Source organism: Platalea leucorodia (assembly GCF_965183815.1).
Source record: "Platalea leucorodia genome assembly, chromosome: 12".
Taxonomy (NCBI): Eukaryota; Metazoa; Chordata; class Aves; order Pelecaniformes; family Threskiornithidae; genus Platalea; species Platalea leucorodia.
The window spans coordinates 2,705,878-2,726,322 of NC_138834.1; positions in this window are offsets into that span (position 1 = coordinate 2,705,878).

Consider the following 20,445-nt stretch of genomic DNA (forward strand, 5'->3'; position numbering starts at 1 on the left):
TTAAAAAAAAAAAATTCCCAACATGTTGAATGAAAATCTTATCTGGGCATGATAAGGATCCCTTGGTCCCTGTAACATAATGTAGTTTGTTTCTTCCAGCCTCGCAAATGCTTTTGTTATCTTTGCTTTGATTTTTTTTTTTCCTCCCCTCTGTATTGCTTTGATTTTCTTTTTTTTCCCCTTCCCTTTTCTCTTTCATCATTGTTGCTTGTAAATCCTTCCCCTGGTAGAGATTAGAGTAGGAATGAGTGATAGATGCTGTCAGTAACAGGAGCTAATTTTACCCCTGATAATGGCTCTGTGGTTTATACAGACTTCGCTCTGCTGATGCAGACAGGTACCTAGGGGCCCGTCCTGTCTGCGCTCAGCTCGGCGGGGCACCGTGCTTGGCAATGGGGATTTCAGCTGCTGGGGAGCGTGCACTTTGTGCTGGCAAATTTTTATCCTGGGAAGAGTCTCTGTGAACGCTTCTCACCAGTGAAGAATTCCCTCCAAGCACACAATTAAAGTGAGAGCAATTTGGGGGTTTTCCGTGAAGAGCGTTTTGCCTTCTGCAGAAGTGTGCACGTGTGGCCGGGGCGGGGGGAGTGAATGAGCTGGATCGGGTTCAGTTCCCATTTCTGGAGGGTGGATTTCACTGGCATCCACACAGTGATGCTGCTCTCAGCTCAGCAGGGAGGACTTTGGGGTATCGCAGGCATGGCCCATGGCAACAGTGCTGAAAGACTAATTTAGTAACCACACCAAACCTTGCTCTGGGTGGTATTTTACACCACTGTGATCTCCTTTTGGAGCTATGACCCATACGTTGCTAGTGTGGTACGATGCCAGGTCTCACTTTGAGCCACTGTTTGTAAACACCAAGGAGCAGGAGTGCTTGGGCACTGCTGTCCCAGCCTCGTCTGCCCACCGGAGTGGCCCAGTGCTCTATGGATGAACTCCTTGCTGCTTCTTTGTGCTCATCTTATGCTACCAAAAGGGAGGGGAGTGCCAGGGTGTGGATGATATGAGATGCCATAGCCCACGTGTAAGGAGGGATCATAGCTAGCAAGGAAGAGGGCTGCAGTGGTCCTCAGTTCTGTGCTCAGTTAAACAGCAGGGGAAGCACTGCTGGACTAGCTCACCAAATGCCCTTGACCCGCTCCTCTCTGGCCGTACCCTGCGTGGAGGATGGTGTTGAGTTTGGCCCCGCTCTTTCCCCACGTTGAGTCAACGCTCGGCAGTTCATTTTTCCTGGCATTCTCGCAAGGGGCTGAATTCCGGGAGGGGATTTGCACAGCAGCTGAAAGATGGCTAAAAGGATGTTGGAAGTCTGAAGAAGTCTTGAAACGCAGCTGCCATAGGCAGGCTCCAGTGCAGCTGGTTGTGCTCTGCTCGTTTGAAACTGCAGCTGCAGTTTCCATGAGGGATATTTGCTCCTCTGGTCTGTACTGGTGAGCTTAATTACTGTGGGTCACGTTCCAGCCTCAAAACAGTTGCAGTGATCTTGATTAACTGCTTGTCCTTGGTCAAAGACCAAGGGAAATATCCTCTGCTGTTTATTTTCTTGATTACTGTTCTTGACTACATGTATTTTTCAGGTTGTCTTATACGGTCTTGGGGTGTGTGTGGGGAACACACGACACTCTCCCTCACCATCTTTCCTTTGCTTGATGTGGCGGTCACATCAAGCCTCTGCATTCACGTTACAAAGTGCAGAAGGGAGAAACAACTATTTTAAAGCCTCTGCAGTTTACAATATGTTTCTTGGTCACCATTAGGCCTTCTAGTACTTTATCTACTGTCATTTGGTTCCCTTTGGCAACCAGTTTCCCTCAGTTTGTCTTCCTTACATATGAAATTGCCTTCAGATAGCTTTAGTACACCGCTTGTTTTACTTCAGTCCTTATTAATATCTTCAGATGTGCCCCCCTCTCCCCCCTTAATTCAAGCAATAATTCAGAGAGCTCCTGGAGTATAATGTGACGTCTCCTATAGAGTAGGGTGTATTGCTGAGATTCCTTCTCGTTTTGCTCCTACCTTGCTGCCTTTGCACCTTCAAATGCTATTTTTTTTCTCCCTAGGTATGTAATATTTTCCCCTGTACCAGTGCTGCAAGCTCACATCTCAGCTCCTCTTACAGGTGGTATTTTAGCACCCACAGCAGTGACTGAATGGATCCAGTAAGGCTCTGGCGCCGTCCCCTCATTGCTACTTCTGAAGCAGAGCCAGGGCATCCCTTTATTTTGAAGTATTTCAGGTGTAGCAAGGTTTATTCTTCATGAAACTGTTATTAGTTAGAGAGGTGGAGGAAGGATAATTGTAAAAAGATGCGGCACAGCTGTTCCAGCCCTGTTCCGTTATGGGCTGGGAGCAGCTGACTTCCTCTGATTGCTGGTGATTTTCTCAATTACGGCTGGAGAGAAACAGGGGGTGGATAGAGAGCGGATGCCATCTGGGAGGCCCAGTCTTCTGCTGCTTGCAGAGTCTGTGGTAAGGAGAGCTCCGGCTATGAAATAGTTCATGCCTAGTGGAAGTGTTTGGGTGCTAATTCAGTGTGGCTTTGCTGCCTTTTGATCGAGTATTGGTAATCTGTGTAATTACAGGGTAGTTCCTCATTAATAGCTACTTCAGTCATTTCTCCCTCCTGCCTTCTCCACCAATTTCCTTTATTCTGTAACTTAGAATGATATTACTCTAGATCATAAGTATTTATTTTGTGTAATGAAAATATATACAATGCTATGCAAGTTAGTTACGGGACCTGAATGCTTTAATGGTTGGTCACTGGGACAGTTGTCATTCACCCCTGGAGTGTGGAGTCAAATGAAAATCATAGCTATGTGAGAGGAGCCCACAGGTGTTTTCCAAGCCCCTGGTCTTATCAGTTGTCATCTTTAGGAGTCTCCTCACCCCTATGGAGCACCACCAAAGGCAAGCGGTTTTGTGCACTATTCGGTCTTGACGGTGGTTGCTTTGGACCCAAACTTGTATTAAGAGAAATGCAATTTTTGGCCTCTTTGGCTATGCAGGCTCTTTCCTCCTGCATAACATTCTGTCCTTCATCTCCTTTCTTTTTTTTCGTGATGCATTTTCAATCATATCTTCACAGTGAGCTAAAAAGAAAATCAAGAATCTGCCAAAACATTCATCATGTCTTTTCTTTTCAAAATAGCATTAGAATTCAGGCCTGTTTCAGGGCCTGTGCATCGAAAATTATGCAACCCAGAGCTGGGAAATTGAAAAGTCCTGTGAACGTTGGTTTGAATTTTTAACCAAATTCCTGTCAGCTGCATTTCTTCCTTTTATATGTTTTCCTTCTATTAATATTCTAGCAAATGAGTTGACAAGAAACAATGAATTTTAAACAAAGTGTGGAGGGCTTTTTCAGAGAAGGAATTTCGAGTTGTAAATGTGACTATTCTCACTGGGTTCTGAGAGTAACTGCCCTTTGCAGAACGGAGATGTGACATCGATTCTTATATCCAAAATCAGCCAGAACACCCTGTATTTTGAATATGTCCAGCAAACAGCTTAGGAGAAGACAGGCATCTTCTTCCCGTGTTTTGTACCAGTAAAAACCAAAAAGAAGTGGGGACAGAATTCATCGAATGGTTTATGGGGAACAGATTTTCACCTAACTCAATTTTTGTCATAAAAAAACCTCTCTTAAAATCCTGACAGTTTCTGGAAGGGCTTTCTGTTTAAGGAGAAATGGTAGCATGTCTTTCTCAAGGAACATCTGGCCTGTATTTGTGAGTTCCTAGGTGACTTACAAAACTATAAAGCATGTTGTCTTCAGAGGTGCTCTGCACCTGCAGCTCCTTCTGGAATTGGTGCAAATCAGGCTGGTGGCACGGACTCTGCTGTCATCTTGAAGGATCCTCATCTCCTGACGAGCTTGTGAGCGTGTGGTTAGATTTTTCTGCTTGGTTTTCATTTCCTTTCTGCAGAGGAACAGTTTGTGGGTTCCGCATCCTGTCTCTTCACCGCAGGTTTGTAACGGACTGGTGTGGGGAGCCAGCATCCCCAAAGGCAGGACTGAGAGCGCCTGAACCTGCCCTGGTGGTCCTGGCACAGAGGTGTTTGAGCCATCACTCAGGCTTCCTTCATTTCAAAGATCTCTGTAGATAATTGTCTTCCCCTAAGGCAGAAGCTGTGTAAAAGGATCAAGGGTACAGCTCAGACCTGAGACTTCTCGGGGAAGAAGAGCTGCTAAAAGCCGTCTCCTTCAGCAGCAGGGTTGCCTCCTGCTGGGAGGCAGGGCAGCGGGGCATCCTTCCCTGAAGCTCCCTGCCCTCTGCCTGAACTGGAGATAAAAATAAGATGCCTTTTGCCAGGACCATGACCTTCACGAGTACAAACTCGCATAGACCCAGCCCATGGGATCCAGGGTGAAAGGATGACGAGGAGAAGCAATTACGTCCTGACACGACGGCAAGTTGGGAGCAGGCAGAGGTGGAATTGCTCAGTCCCATTATCCCAGTGCATGAGTTCACACTGGGACTTGCACGGCACTGGAGTTTCCTTTAGGGACCACTCATGCTATGGGGCTTTGAGGTGCCTCGCCTGAGGTTGCATGGTGGTAGACATTCACGATTCATCTCTCCCATGGAAGAGGCTGTGGGTGAAGAGTCTGGATCCTTCCCCAGAGCCCTCTGGGCTGCAGGAGGTGCAGGTTTTACCTCCTCTCCCTATTGCTTTCCCAGGCTGCTATTAGCTTCTTAAAAACAGGCACCGCTGCTGAGGAGTGAGGGGAAAGTTGTGTGGGACGAGGCCTTTCTTCTGCTTGAGGAATGAGTTACTGTGAACCTGTGTGAAACCAAATCTTTCTGGCTCGTGTGGGTGGATTTGGGCAACCCCCGCCTCCTTTCTGCAATAACCCCAGCCTGCTCCCTGCTGAACCTGCCAGGGCCAAAAGCAGCCACAGCCTAAAGGTCATGCTCAGTTTCCCCTTTAAAGTTTCCTTATCTTCTGCGATAGGTTTTGGTCTGAAAGCAGCACGTTCCTTTCCGAACTGGAAATGAGAAGCTTGCTGCTTTTTTTCCCCGCTGCAAACAGAGGCGACCTGCGCTAATGCGATGCAGGTCCCACGCTGCTGCTCGGCTGCTGTTAGATTCAATTTGCTGGGAGTCGCGCTGCTTTGAAGGCAGCCGTTGCGCTATCGTGTCAGAAGGTAATTAAATAGACCCCAATTCTTTTAATTACTGCTCGCTCCTCGGTACATGCTTGCATACAAGGGTGAAGTGAAGGGTATGGAAATAATCGCTGACAGATCACAGCTGGAAATCTGCGGCACCTTGGATAAACATCGAAGCGAAGGTGCTGCGTGCAGTCCGGGTGGCTCAGCTTTACAATTACTGTGAAATCTGTCTAAAGAGATTGGGGCGTGGAATTGGAAAACACAGTCGGCTCTCTTCTCCAGGGAGCAGGATGGAGCACGGGGCTGGGTGATTGCGATCAGAGGTGTACCTAATGCACAGAATGGCTTTTGTTGTTGGTAGGAAACTTCAGGCAGAGGCAAGGTGAAACAAGCAGATCAGTGCTACGCCGCTCACTAGACAGGGGCAGCAAGGTGAAGAAATGCTGAGACCTTGCAGCTTATTAGCGACCCAGGGCACCGTAAAGTCCCTTGTCGTTGTCCTGCTGATGGGGCTGCGATGCGAAGGAGGTGGATGAGCCCCGGTCTGGGTGTCGCGGTGCTTTTCTCTGCCTGGAGACCATAGCTGGAATGAGACAGAAGTGACACCAGATCCTCCCATGTGCTGTCCTTTATGCCAAGTAATAGGAGCTGCTATGAGCAGCTTTGTTGTGCACCTGGGCAGCTGTTGCTCGCATAAGGTGAAAATGTTTCTGCCTTTGAAGTTGTTGGAGGTTTTCCCCCTAAAAGTCAGGGAGAGGGTGCTGCTTTGATAGCCCAGCACCTGGAGAGGTGTTCAAAGGTGTTGGATCATAGAGACATGAGTTGTTTTGCGGGCAAGGCACAAATGCTCCTGAAACATCTTGCTGAAGACAACATGGTGTATTGCTGCTTGTTCCCTCACCGTTATGCCAGGGTCTTTAGAAAATCAGCTGCTGGTAACTAAGTGCATTTCTATTGCAGAGCTGGTGAAGATGAGGCAGGCAGGTGGTAGAGCCATAGCTAGAGTTAAACTTTCAAAGATTTGACCAAAAGCACCTTTGTGGGGAGTAAAGCTTGTTTGTCCGGGAGCCACTTCTGCTTTATTACCTTTCCCTTTATCTGTCATTCTGCTTCTCAAAGGTCCCCTGATGCCTCATGGGGTTAATAAACTAGGAGTGGAGGCAGGAGACTTGATTTTGAGTCCTGTGCGATTTATGGGCTGGGGAAGTTGCTGATTGCCAAGCATCTGGAAGGCAGCACAGCAGATGATGCCAGCAAAGGGCTGCGTGCAGCCCGTCTGCTCTGCCGTGCGCGGTGGCACCAGCCACCGAGGAGTCTGAAGACAGGTCTGCTGTGGTTAAAGTAGTAAATAGATAGGAAAGATGGGAGACCTCTTTTTCCCCGCTTACCTGTTGTTTGTTGTTGGTACACTTACCTGTTGTTTGGCATAAAGCATTAGGCCTTGATAAAACCCCCTCTAATCTGTTGCCCTCTGCAGTGAAGTGGTTTCTTCCTTTGGAAGATGCAAAAGCCTGTTTTGAGCTCCGGGGCTCATGGGGTTAAAATAGGACAACATCTGAGAGCCAATGGTGCCCGATGGGGCAATGCTGGCAATACTAGCTCCTGAGCCTGCTGACCAGCCACGCATGCCCAGCTTAGTTGGCCAAGGCTGGGGGCAGGAATCTGAGCTCAAACTGCCACCTCTGGGCTGGTACCAAAGTACCTGCCTTGGATCGGTGCTACCAGCTCGGCCACCCATGGGCAGAGCCGCTGGCGTTCACGGAGCGTGCTGGCAAATGCAGGGCGCTCCTGCGGGGGATGTTGGTCCCCTCCCCGCAGCGTTTCACGGAGATGCTTTCGTTCTCTGTGCTGCAGTCGCATTGCCTTTTATTCTTCTGGGATTGGTATTACTCATGTCCTCAGAATCCACTTCCAGGCAAAGCATGTGGGGGACTTTTGCAGGAAATCATTCCATTTTTTAAGTTGTTTTTTGCTGTGTTGATTGTATTCTCTCCAGTTTTGTTTGCTCGCAGCAGCTGAAATACAGTGCCTGAGCCTAAGGGGAAGATATCAAAGACAGAGTTGTGTAACTCCCGTGGGAAGTCAGCTTGATGTTATGACTTGGAATCTTGCTAATCTTGGTGATCTCGCTGGGCTTAATCTGAGCTGATCAGACTAAGGCTTCTGCAGATCACTGATGCTGTGCGCACAGCAGGCGCTTCCTTTGCAAACTACCGCTGCTTTTTCAACCTGCACCCATGCCCACCCCGGTACATGATCCCTGAGGGATCTGCTATCTTGCTGAAGGTTTTTCCTCCTTCAGGGGCTCCTCCTAGGATCAGGGTGGAGAATTCTGGAAGCACAGAGAGTCATGAAAGCAGACCCTATTTCTCTCTCCTAACAGAGGCCACGTTTGTTTAAATAAAGCCCTTTTTGGAGCAGGGATTCTGGTTCAAATCAGTTGGGGTTATACCAGTAGCTGTGGCAAGAGCAGAAGCCTGCATTTTCCTTCGCTTTGCCCCTGCCCTGTCTCATTTCTAGCAGGTTGATACAGGGAGAGAAAATCCTTAATGTGTTTGGAAAGGGTTTCCAGGATTACTTGCTCCATCACTTCCCCAGAGGTCAAGGTGTACTTCCCTGGATCCTGTTTCTTGCCACTCTTGAAGATGTAAGTGGTATTTGGTCTCTTCCAGTCCTCAGGAACCGGCCCCGATTGCCACGACCTTTCAGAGGTTATGGACTGGCCTCACAGTGACATCGCCCAGGTCCCTCAGCACTCATGGATGCATCCCATCAGATCCCAAGCCTACAGCACCTGGTGTTCCCAACCAGTGCCCTATCCAGGTACTGAATGGACCTGACCCTACTTAGCTCCCGAGATCAGAGAAGATGCTTTTATTCCCATGTTGGCTGCTGACAGAGCAGCTGCTGAAAGGCTGACATAGAGGGTCAGCCTCACACCACAACCCATGCACTGACCTTCTCCTAAAGCAAGGGGCTGAGCTACACTGGGAGAACAGTGAGACTGGGCACAGGTTGCTAGTGTGCTTTTCATAGTGAGACACCGAGCATAAGCAAGTGCTCAGGCGCTCTCCTTCCATGCACATTCTACTGGGATAGGACTTCTGCAGTTGGGTGGCAGTCCTCAGTTTATTCGAATACCCAAAACCATTTTTTTTAAGGTAAAAAAACCTGGAAATTAGCACCATAAGTCCCACGTTTGCTTATGAATACGGCTCATAAAATATTCCAGAGTACACCATCTTTGCTTGTCTCTTCTGTAATTGCATGGTGTGATGGGATAGACCGAATGTGTGGTATCGGTGATGGGTGGGAAAGGCTGACTCAGCAGGACAGGAGTGGGGGATCCTTTCTGAACTGATGAATTGCATTGTCATCCTTGGTTTTCAGTCTGAAGGAAACAGTCTGATTCATGAGATACAGCCTCACAGATCAGTGGTACTAGCTAGGACCGTAGAAGTGACCCTGAATATCTTGGCAATATTGAAAGTAGAGTGTCATGGAGACTTCTGTGACATGAAAGTGGCATGGAGACTAAAGAGAGCAAATAGTTTCAGTCTGGTCTGACCCCTCACCCTCTGCCTAATAATATCATTTACCACTGCAAAATACTACATGCTCAAGTCCTAAGCTGATTTTAAATCAAGGCAGTTCCACTGTCACCTGTGGCACTACATCAGCTTACACCCACTGGTGATCTCGGCCAATGTTTATATATCTTCTTAGCTTCCATATAAAACTGATTTTTTTCAGAAGCTGACTTGTTAGCTAAAGAAGCAGCAATTATCTTTAACAACTCTATTACGCTGTTCAATATAGCATTTTTATTGATCAATGTCCTTAACGTGGCAGAAGGGTGGCTCAAATTTTTCATTCCTTCTACGCATCCAGCCTTGCTAGCCAAGCACTGTCACTTACCAAACCCTGTTGTTAGGCTACCGGCTGGTCTTCTGCCCATGACAATTATAGATTGAGAGTAGAGTTTTCCAGTTGTGACTGCATTTGTTTGAGTAGCACAGAGGTAAAAGTAGCCATGGTAACTCTCCTGCTACTGCTGTCTCGAAGCAGATGGGGATGAAGAGTGAATTAGGATGGAGAGGGAAAAGTTTGCGATAATGTCCCCTTGCCTTACTAGTGGAACGGAAAGGTGTTTGGGATAAGTAAGGAAAATAGGAGTTGATCGTTTGGGGCTGCGTTACAGAGCTAATCAGTCTCGAGTGGAAGGACTGTTGATCTTGTCTGGGCCTCTGTCTGCCCACCAGCTAAATGAGTTTAATAACGGCTCCAGCAAGGTACTTGTGACACTGTGGTGTTTTTAAAGAGCTTTGAGGTCTTCAGATGAACAGACAGCATGGGAGGAAAGTACTAGTGCCTTATGGCTGCTAAGCCACTTCTGTGTTAGGCTCCAAGGACTCTCAATTATTTCAAGATGCTGAGATGGGAGTGCATTCTGGTTCAGTGCATTGCACGTGGACAGCAAATATCCTCTTATGTTAGAGCAAGAGGTTGCAGCAGGCAAATATGTCTGAAAGCAAGTACTGCATATCCGCTCCAGGTACAAATCTCAGCGAAGTAGGTCTGCACTTTGGGTTAGAGGCTATGATTAGAGTGTAATTAGGCCTTCCAGACTAGCAATGCATTGTGGCGGTGCTGAATTTAATGGATTCCTTGGGGTCTTTGCATTCTTTTTGCAAATATTTCCTCCCCAGCCAGACATTCAGAAAGCACATTTCTCCCCATCCCTTTCCTGCTCTCCAAGCATGGCTTTTATATGTTTTTGATGGTTTTGCTTAATGGTTTCTTCATGCTGTTTAAAGGGTTTGTGTGCCATGGGTTAATATGGTAGTGTTGTCTCAGATTTGTACCAAAAGGGTTTTTGTTCTCAGCCCTGGCCTTTATGAAGCCTCTCTGAGTAACTCTTAAATGGTCTCTGGTGTGTCATTGGCAAACAAGCCCTTCTGACTCCTTCAGCACTGAGGTTAGACCTGAAAGTAACAGCACCTTACCGTAACGCCGGGGTCCTGTTATGGAGCAGCACGTCCTTAGATGGAGACTTAACTCTGTAGTGAAACACTGGCAGCCAGCAGTGATTACAGAGAAGCCACGTAACTTTAGGAAAGTGAATGCGTGCTCACCAGGTACAGCAGCCAACCTGTGATAACGCGTCCTTTCTCGAGCGGAGAGAAGTTGACTGCCCACTTGCCAGCACACCTTGCAACACTGGCAGACTCCACATATTCTTCTTCTCTTTCTTCTCATCTTATTTTTCTTCCTCCTCTCCTCTTAAGTTTTCATCTCTCTGTAGGGAAAGCATTATCTGGTGCTGGAAGTGCCAGCTGATACTCCAAAGGGGGTGTCTTCCTCTGATAGCCCTGCTCTAATGCAGAGGAGCGTTTGCCTGCAGGTTGGGCAGTGATGTGCAGACCCATTAAGACTTGGCTATTAGCTCATGACAACACTTCAGGCTGTTTCTTCATGTAGAAAAGGTATACTGAGTGCTGGGGGGACTGAGGCAAAAACAGTGAACCTAAAAGTTACAGATTGCTTTCAGAAAATCTTGTATCCGTAAGAGTCGTCCACAGTCTCCTTGCCTCCGGCAGTAGAGATGAGATTCTCTTTCCTGTGCCACCTGCTGACAGACGCAAATGGGAACTGTGTAGAAATAGCCTGGGGAATGGTAATTTCATGTTTCTGCTCCAGATCTTGCAGAAAAGCCTCTTGGATGGCGATCAGGGATTAGTAACCCTTATCATCCATCTGTCCTTAGTGCAGTAACAAATCTGAGCCTTGCTCTGACCAACCTTGTTTATAAAGTGCAGGAGTGGCGCTGCTCTATAGACCTGCTAGTGGGATAGTGCGATCTGCTAGTGGGATAAGGATCCAGCTGAAGATGGTCTGCTGGGAAGATGTTTGTTGTTCTTGGTGCTAGAGATATGGTCTGAGACACTTCAGAGGAGGGATCCTATTAGATTCTGTCTTCTTCCACCCACCCCTCTTGGATACATGTAGAGATGGGGTTTACTTTGCAGTTGTGATCGAAGAGTTGGTAGAGAACCTCTGCTACAGCATGTAGTCTCGGGTAAATCAAAAGGCAAATGTCCCTCCTTCCTTGGTGACTCGGGTATTGCTACTGTAAGGCAAAGCAGGAGCGAGTAAAGTGAGAGATCTGCCCCCGTTTGGCTGGAGCCATGCCTGCATCCTGGGTGTGCGAGCATCTCCTGTCGGTTGATACTGATAGGAGAGGTGGCTGTGGTCCAATGACAAATCCAAATCTCTGTCTTTTGGGTTGTTTGATTTTAATTTAAAGAACATAAGACCATATCTCCAAGCTTTCCCCAAATTGTTACACCTACAACTCCTCTCCTCTTCACCTGCTCTGCAGAGGAACCCTGTGGAACTGGGTCCTCCTGTCCCAGTTCTTGGACATTCACGATTTAATTTTGCAGCATGGCTTGGCTAGAACGTCTGAGATCTAGAGATGTGCCACGAAGTCAGGAGCCCCTCAGAAGCCAGAGTCTGACCAGGGATATGCAAATGGATGGAAGAAGGTTTGCAAAGTGGAGACAGTTTCTAGACAAAGACAGCATGCAGTAATCCCTGGAAAGTAAATTGAAAAACAGATTACGTTTGTTCTCAGATCTGTTCAATAATGGAGCAGTAGGCAGCTGCTGGCCTGCCTCCCCCGGGTCCCTCGCAGGAGCAGACAGCCACTACATTATTAATTGTCCGCCACTGCGAGTCCAGCAGGACACAGCATGGCTTCTGGAGAGTGCTTCCCTGGTGCTTTGGGAAGCAGCCCCTTCCTCCTGCCCCCAGGTTTCTTTTCATAAACGTGTCTCTCTCCCTTGGAAATGCCTCTTTGTAGTATGGTGTCCATGTGCCTGTGCGGTCACAAGCACTGCAGCCTCAAGGCAGGGAGTTTGCTCAGGGTTCTTGATTGACTGTCTCACTGTAGCACCGCTCCTGCTCTGTGCATCATGGTGCAAAAACCCACAGTAAAAGGCACTCTTTGCCTCAGAGAGCAATTGGCAAAGCAAAGGCTGTAGCCTCATCCTGTGCAGGGGAAACTGAGGCACAGACTTACTGTCACATGGATACAAAGGCCATGGAAGTGCAACAAACATCTTCTCATAGCATTTCTTTCGGCTAGAGCTTATCCTGGTCATTGGGAGGAAGCCTGAAGATGGAGGTGGGTCACCGTCACAGCTCGTTCTTTAGCAGAGATGCACCAAGTCCCGTTGCTTTCACCACAGTTTCAAACTGGAAAGTGTTTCCCTGCTCATGGCTCCAGGCCTCTTTCAGCCAACAGTTGGCCTAAAGAGCTCTTTCTTTGGCCACTGATTTTCCTGTTGTCACCTAGGTTTTCTGCTGCATCTCTTGCTCCCATGCCCACTATTTAGTAGATCACGTTGGCTGCACAGATAATTCTTGGTCTGACCAACACTATGGTTGTGTCTTGGGCGAAGGCCCATTTATTTCAAATCTCAAACCTGTAATGAACATTGTTTTATCTGTTTATCTTGAAGCAATCATTGCTGATCTTCCAACCAAGGGGTGGGCCTTGGCCTCTGCCCCTACCCTTTGCGGGAGCACTGCCTGCTCACCTGATTTAAAAGCTCGGTTGTTTTGACCAAGTACGTAAGTCACGCAGTGGAGCCTGTGACTCCAACACTGAGCTTAGGCTTTGCATTAAAAGGTCAAAATGCACATTTGGTGACTTTTGCATTATGTCCTTAAACAAAGAAAAAGCTTTACTAGGAGATGTCCAAACAGAAGAGTGAAAAATAGTTGTAAAAACTGAGAGCATGCTTTGGCTTCTTGGTTTTTTGTGTCCTTTTTTGCTTTCCCACAGCCCCTGACCTGATGATGGTGGTGTATTTGTGTGAGGAATTCTTAATTTCCTTTCCACAAAATTTCACCTGCCAATGCTGCTTTTTTCTTTTTTTCTGTACTTTTTCAATATAATATCGCCTCACAGTGGCTTGCTTGATAATTTTTGCATGAAATGCTGGAAGGTACCTCCTGTGAAAGCTGGCCTTCTTTCAAGAAACTGCCTTGTTCTGTTTTTTTAAGTGAAACCGACAAAAGAAAATGTTATCTTTTCCTCTAGCACTTTGGGTAATTGGAATGTTTCCGTGCTCATAGTGGGATGTGGACTGCCTTGAATTACAACTAGTACCCACCCGGATTTTTGATTGCTTCTCACCTAAGCAGTAACTCACGTTTAGAAAGCTTTAGTGACAAGCACCCATGGATTTTTTCCAGCTGGAAAAAATTGTTTTCTTCTTCTGTCTCTTTAACTTCAGACATTTTCCCTCTGGACAGGGCTTTTCTTTCATCGTTGTGCTTCTTTCTCTCTGTGAAGTGACAAAACGCGCCCAGTCTGCCTGCTGCCTGTAGCAGAATTGCAGCCAGAGGAGGATCTGTTGGGAGCGGGTATCTGTGGCGAAAGGGTTACCCCAAAGAAAAGGTGGTGGAACCCAAGTTATCGACGCCACCCCGACAGACTCAGTGGGGCAGCGTTTTGCCATCTGCAGTGTCTCAGGATCAAACCCCAAGAGGAGTGACACATCCCATCAGAACATGACGGTTAGGCCCATATACCTGTATCCTCATGCATCTACTGGAGGCGTTGTGGAACCTCAGCAGAAAATCATTTAGAGGCTACTCACCACTTCAGATCCCGGGGATCTGGGAACAACCAGATGAGATTTTTATCTGTTCTTTATTTTCGTAAGCAGCTAACTTTTTCCTTGTTATGGATACTCATCTCCAATTTTCCATCAGTCTCTTGTGCCTGCAGCTTCCCTGCAATGGAGGGGGAAGCAGAGTCAGGCCCTTTTATTGGGAGAGGGGAAAGAGGATCATTGACACCGTAAGGAGGCCTGTGTCCTTGCAAAGGGGTGTGCAAACCCATCAGCATCGCTGGACCTGAGAGCTGGATGATCCATACTCCTTTTTATTCTTTACTGGGGGGCAGGGAGGGTGTAGTAGTGTACAGAAATATAATTCAGAGCATTTATGTGCACTGAACAAAAATAATCTTGTGTTCTGATAAGCACTACATTAATGATATAATAAGAAAGCAAGGGCCACTCCTTATTATTTTCAGCTCTGCTCCCACCCTGGACAGCTTACCGGGCCCAAGCAGGGACTTTTCATGAGCAAAAGAGATTTTTTTTTTTTTTTTTTTTTTCTTCCATGGCTCCCAGTTAATCCGGTGATGGGGAAGGGGAGACGGAGGCAGCTCAAATGTTCAGTTTTCTGCTGTGCACCTCCAGGGAGAAAGACAGTTAAATGGAGATGTGAGGACTTGCCTTGCTTCACAAGGAAATAGTCTCTTTTATGTGTATCTTGCCTGTGTTGATATTTGAAAGCTATTTTGGGTCACAACAGCAAATTTAATCCACGGTTTGTTCTCTCTCTAAAGTATTGTACCATAAAAACTCAGATCAATTTTGACAGCTCCGACTATTTAGATTGGAGAGAAAAGCCAAACAATGAATCACTCTGAATATGTACAGTTGAATTCATCCCAGGGTACCTGTACCCACCTCACTCTGAAATGAAAGCGTTATCTGAGATATGAGCAAAGGCTTAGAGGCTCCCAGCTATTTTCTGAGCTCGCGTGAAGCGGCGTAGCTGTATTGCTGTACCTGGGATGCGAGGAGCAATCGAGGGCATGTTGCAGAGGGGTCGAGGCGTTCAGAGTGGTCCGTGCACTCCCTTTGGGAGGCTTGGGGACTTGTTCCACGCTTGCTTTGTTAAGAGTCAAAGCACTTGAACTAGAGGAAATATAGCTTTCTCAGCTCCTCAGAGCTGGAGCTGGCCGAAAGCGTGGAAAAGATGTGTTCGCAAATAATTACACAGTAGTCAATTTTCAGTCCAGAGGAAAAAACCAAAGCAAAACAACAACAAAACAAAACCAAAAAAAAAACCAAAAAAAACCCCAACACACCACAAAGCTCTCGCAGTAAGTTATTGAATGAATTCCCTTGGAAATCTTATCATGTTATTGCCCATGGCCATGATTTGATATGCAGGAATCGGTGTTCAGTTCTTAGCTTGCTTCCTTCCTCCTGTGGTCTTTAGCTGAGATGCTCCATTTCCCTCCTGTCTCAGCTGGGTAATCTCTTTTCAGGTTTTTACCTGTTGCCGATCACCGCAGCATCTTCTCCATTAAATTGATGGCAATTGCAAAGTCCTTTGCAGCTTTTATGGGCTTCATAATACTTCCTTGCAGGGAGCTCAACAGTCTATATTGGCTATCACTGTCATCCTCTGAAATATTGCTGTCATTCACATACGGAATGTACCCAGTCCCAAAGGATCTGCAACCACTGTGCTAACTACGAATAAGTGCAGGGATTGCTTTGCTGTTAAAATGCAGCCATCTCTTGAGTACAGCGAAGGAGCTGCACGGCCGAGTTACCAGCAAACAACGTTTTGCCTTTTTCTTGGGGGAGATGACCAGCTTTTGGTCAGAAACAGGAGAAACAACTCCTTTTACAGGCTTGCCATCCTAACGTGCGCTGCAAGCAGACACAGGGATGGGCATTCAGAAGAAACAAGCGTGTGTGCAGACCTCAACCTCATTTTCTCCATCTCCTTTTTAACTGGCCATCGATCACCGTTCGCTCTCCTGGGCAGGAGGCAGGCCCGGGGACCAGGGCAGCGCAGTCGAACGGGCAGACCTAAACGGCCGGCTCAGCCCTGTGTGCCTGCACTAGCTGCAGTCCTGCGATTCCCCAGCCTGGGGTTTGGGAAATAACATTTATCTCTGCTCAAGCCACCTTCAAGCCTTGCCTGGGGGAGGACAGAAGTAGTGCTTCCTGGACCAACGTGCAGGAGAAAGACAAATTCATACATTGGCATTTTCAGGGCTGCTTGTGCAGAGTTAAGCCCACAGTTCAATGGGAAACTACTTTCATGAGCATTGAGTGTTAACCACGGAGCAGAAGGGCTTTTGCCTGCAGGGCCCATGTCCAAAAGATCCTCTGCAGAGGGGGAAGGAGGCAGAGTCATCCCCGTGTCTTTACTTCGTCTCTCACCATGCTAACTCCCCATGTCCACAGCACCCTGCTAGGAGGCTGCGCTGCTGCTCTTGCCTCTGGCAAGGCAGAAAGCATCTGCCTCTGACGGTCCTTCCATCACCGTTTGTTGCTCCAGGCAACAACCTCTCCTGGCAATAAGGTACAGCCATGCCCGCACGTGAGTGTTTCAGCTGCTGCCTGTAGCGCTGGCCGTCGGGATCGCTGGTGCTTTGGTTTGGCATGTGTTTGTTCATTCACCCAACGAGAAAAGCAGAATGTGGCCCTTCCCTGCCAGGCCTGAGGAACCTGCTGATTTTTGGCCAGGCTGTCGGAGCTGTGTCTGAGGTGTCATTCCCCGACTTGCTGTGTAAATTGCTTCCCCTCATTTCTGTGCCTCTCTTTTCTCTCCCAGCCTGGTGCTGTGCGCATCTGTACAGAGCATCTTTGGGGTTACCGCTGTTTGTGTCAATGCAGCATCTCGCGCCACGGTCCTCTGAGGTCCCTGATACCCAAGTGCTATTAAAACTCTAGCTTAAAGCAGTCACATAACATCTTTCAAACCTGTCTCCTGTGTGACTGGAGCCACATCTGACCCAGAAGCAGGGATTATAATGGTTAAACTGTGTAGAGACGGACTGCTAGACGGACAATTGCAGCAAAGCTCCTGATGTGCTTTTTCCTTAATCCAGCGCCTGCAGTGACTGCCATGGATAGCACAAGTGGGGCGGGGGAGCTGGGCACTGGGAGGGAGGGTGAACGTGGCAGCTCAAATGGAAGGAAAAGGAGGGGAAAAAAAAATATCCCTGAAAGCACGGGTGCTTATTCTGCGCCGTTTATGTGGGGAGAGGGACTTGTTTGACTTCTTGGTGTTGGTGGTTTATAGGAGGTGAAGTCTCACCTCCGCAGTAAAGCGCCAAAGGGAGACATACGCACGTTACCAGGAAATCGTAAAAAAGCGCCAACAAAGGGCTCATCGCTCACACAGCAGGAGGGTGGGGGCGAGGGGAAGCATCGTTACGTGGTGGGTTGAGCCAGGGCTGGAAGTGTTTCTCTGGGGAATGGGTCAAGGCTGGGGGGCACTGGTGCCATGGTGGGGGTGAGTCTCTCATCTGTGGCAGCCTCAGCAGTGACAGAAAGTGAGCGTGGGACTCGATGGCAGAAGCTTCTCCCCTTCCTCCTTTTATCCTGCCCTGCTGCTGCATGCGTGGGGATCCTGGGTGCTTTCCTATCCCTTCCCGAGGGCAACTGGGGAGAGGCAGGGAAGCGGCAGACCTCTCGCTGTCCCTGGGAGCCTTCCAGCCGGCACAGGCAGTGCTGAAACACGCGCGAGCCATCAGCAAACTCCTAATTGCCTGGAGCAGGAGCAGAGCAGGATGGGAGCAGTCCCTTGGACGGGTGTCTGCATGTCGCAGTAGCTCCCGGCATGGCACAGCTCACTCACCAGCTCGACGTGCCATGCCGTTCCTCCGGGCGCAGTTGAGGCTGGATACGATGAAATCCAAGGGCAGCTCTTTGATGCTGGCTTTGCATCTAGGGAAGAGCCTTGCTGCGTGGAATGTAAACAAAATGCTTAATTTGCAGCCAATGATTTATTGTGCTGCTTGCTGAAATGATATTACAGCCGGCTGCAAACTGGTTTACACTCTCTGACAGTGAGTTCCCCTAACGTCAGTGTCGCAGAAGCTATCGCTGCTCCCCGAGAGCAATGCCAGCGGGAGGCTGAGAAAGGCCAGCTGCAATTGAAAAGAAGGGGTCACAGCCTCAGCTGGCGTAAGCCAGGGCAGCACCGCAGCCGTCGGCCTTCGCCCAGGCCTGGTGTGCTGCGGTGGAAGGACCTGGCCTGTTTTGCCCGTGGTGAGAAGTCCTTCGCACTAACAGACACGCTTGCAGGCTGCGTGCTGAGAAAATTGGGTGTAGCTCCTTCTTGTCGATGCACATTGAAGAAAAATATTGCCTTAGATGCAAAGAAATCTGAAGAAAGAGGTGTTGGTATTTATTTTGCATGATAGTATGGAGGTTTTTGTTCAGCAGAGGTTCTCTTTCTAGGGTTCATGGAGGGGCCTGTTTAGTCTGGGCCTGTTCATTGATCTGCCTGCTCTGTATTTCCAGTTCAGCCTGTGCATCATTGAGGGAAAGACTCCATGGGCAGCACTTTTTGTTTCTAGTGCCTTCATCACTGTGGCACCCTAAACCTCTTGGCCACCGTGTGCCTGTAAATTAAATAAGAAAAAAAAAAAAAAATGCTGTGCGTGACTGGTGATCAAAGGTAGGGAGCTCGCAGCCTAACAGGCATTTAAAGCAACACTTGAAATTCTCGTTGATCTTTTATCATTGCTGGCTGTGCCTGCCAACTCGTTGGAGAGCTGTGGTCTGTGTATTACGTTTATTGTGGCTCCATCTGTGACAGCTTCTTGGAGACAGAAAGGGAACTCGTGGGGCAAACCCTGGATGGTGGCCAAGGGAAGGCAATATACACCAGGAGGAAGCTACAACTCATTCAGTGCAGTCGTAGCAGCAGAAAAACGTTGATGATGGGAGAAAAGCTTGCTGAGGTCAGCGATGAGAGATGGCTTGTCAAACACGGTTAGTCCAATTTTGAGACAATTCTTTCTCCTCCCTCTGTGGGCAGCTGCCCAGGTGTGCGGACCTCTGAAACGTGCTCTTCTGTAACATGCCGGATTTGCTTTGGGTGACTGTGTAATGGGCTACCTTGGAGAAAAATGACATTATCCTTTGAAGCGCAGAAGGCTGGATTGCTCAAGGGCAGTCCTTGAGCAGCAGCTGCGCTCACCGAGCCTCCTCCAGGCAGGAGGTCAGCGGCTGCTCTCGTGGGAGTGAAGCTGGGGGGCTGCGCGGGGGGATGGCCGATGTGAGACAGAAATCCCACGCCAGCACCGCAAACTGGTGACAGCTCAGTCCCAACAAACTCAGCCCAGGTGTAACTGCCTCCTGCTGCCTTTTTACCGGCCTGGGGGTCACTGAGGAACTGATGGAGAATAGCACCTAAGCGTTGGGGTATCCTTGGTGGAGCTGGGGGGGACTGGAGGGCAGGCAGATCCCCTCCCTCACTGCCTGCCTGTTGCCTCTTGCCTTGGATACTCTGCACGGTGGGTTGGATCCAAGCGCGGGTGGATTTATTGTCTGGGCAGGATGCTGCCGTGGCATTTAGCCCTGCAAATCTCTCCTAGATAAATTAACTCATTGCCCATCCCTGTCGTCGGTGTCCCGGTTGCTGCGTGGAGGAGCAGGGGAGGCAGTGAAGTGTCTCCTTGCCTGTCGAAAAGGGCTGCTGCGAACCAGCATCAGCGGACCTCCAGAAACGCTCCCTCCCCTTGATGCCTTTTCCCTCCTCGGGAGAGGCAGGTTCATTAAGCGAAGAAGCTTTGCGGCAGCAGGGAGCCGGGCTGCTGCGGGGAGAGGATTGCCTGGCACTCGGCTGTGCCGTGCAGGCTGCCTCTCTTAAATCTCTGCCCTGTTAAACGGGATTGGCTTGTTTGCGAGCAGGCAAAATGCCCTTCTAGCACATGGGCATTAGTGTAAGCGGGTGAAGCCGCCAAGACATCATTGCTGATCATTAAGTGTGTTTATAAAGGCAAGGCCAGGATCCAGGAGGGCCCCACTGATCCAGTCCTGCTGCTGTAGCTGAGCCAGCGGCTGGGGGATGCGGTGTGGGTAATTCTGCTCCCAGCTAGATTAGCTTTTAAACTAAAAAAGCCTGATGCAAGTCGGGTCCAAGGACTGGCTGTGTGCCTTTCTGGACGCAGCCTGGTGATGATCGAGAGCTGTGCTCTGCGGATGGGGGTGCCCTCCCTGGGCCATGTGCTTTGCCCCTGCCGTGGCCCCAGGGCGGCAGAGCTGCCGCCTGCTTTGTGGTGCAGAGATGGGTCTGGGGCCAGCAACGGCCCGGTGGTACCTGCTCATGCGTAGAGCTATGCAACAGTGCAGGCGGCTGCCTGCCCCAGCAGGCAGAGTACAGGCAGGTACTGGGTTTTTGACAGGAGCAGCCGTTGCAGAGTTATCCTTCACCTAGCACGGACTGTGCTGCAGACTGAATTATTACCAGGATAATTTATTTTTTTAAAAAGTCTACTAAATTAATTGCAAGAGACTTGCTTTGCACCGCCAGACAGAGGCCAGAGCACGGCAGAGGCTGCAAGGACAGCCTCGGCGCCCGGGTGCGGGCTCTTTGGGTGGGCAGTGAGCAGCGGCACGTGGGGTTCCCGGGGAGCCGAGCACGGTGGCTCTGCACAGCCCATGCTCCGGGAAGCCGGACACAGGCACGGCGGTCAG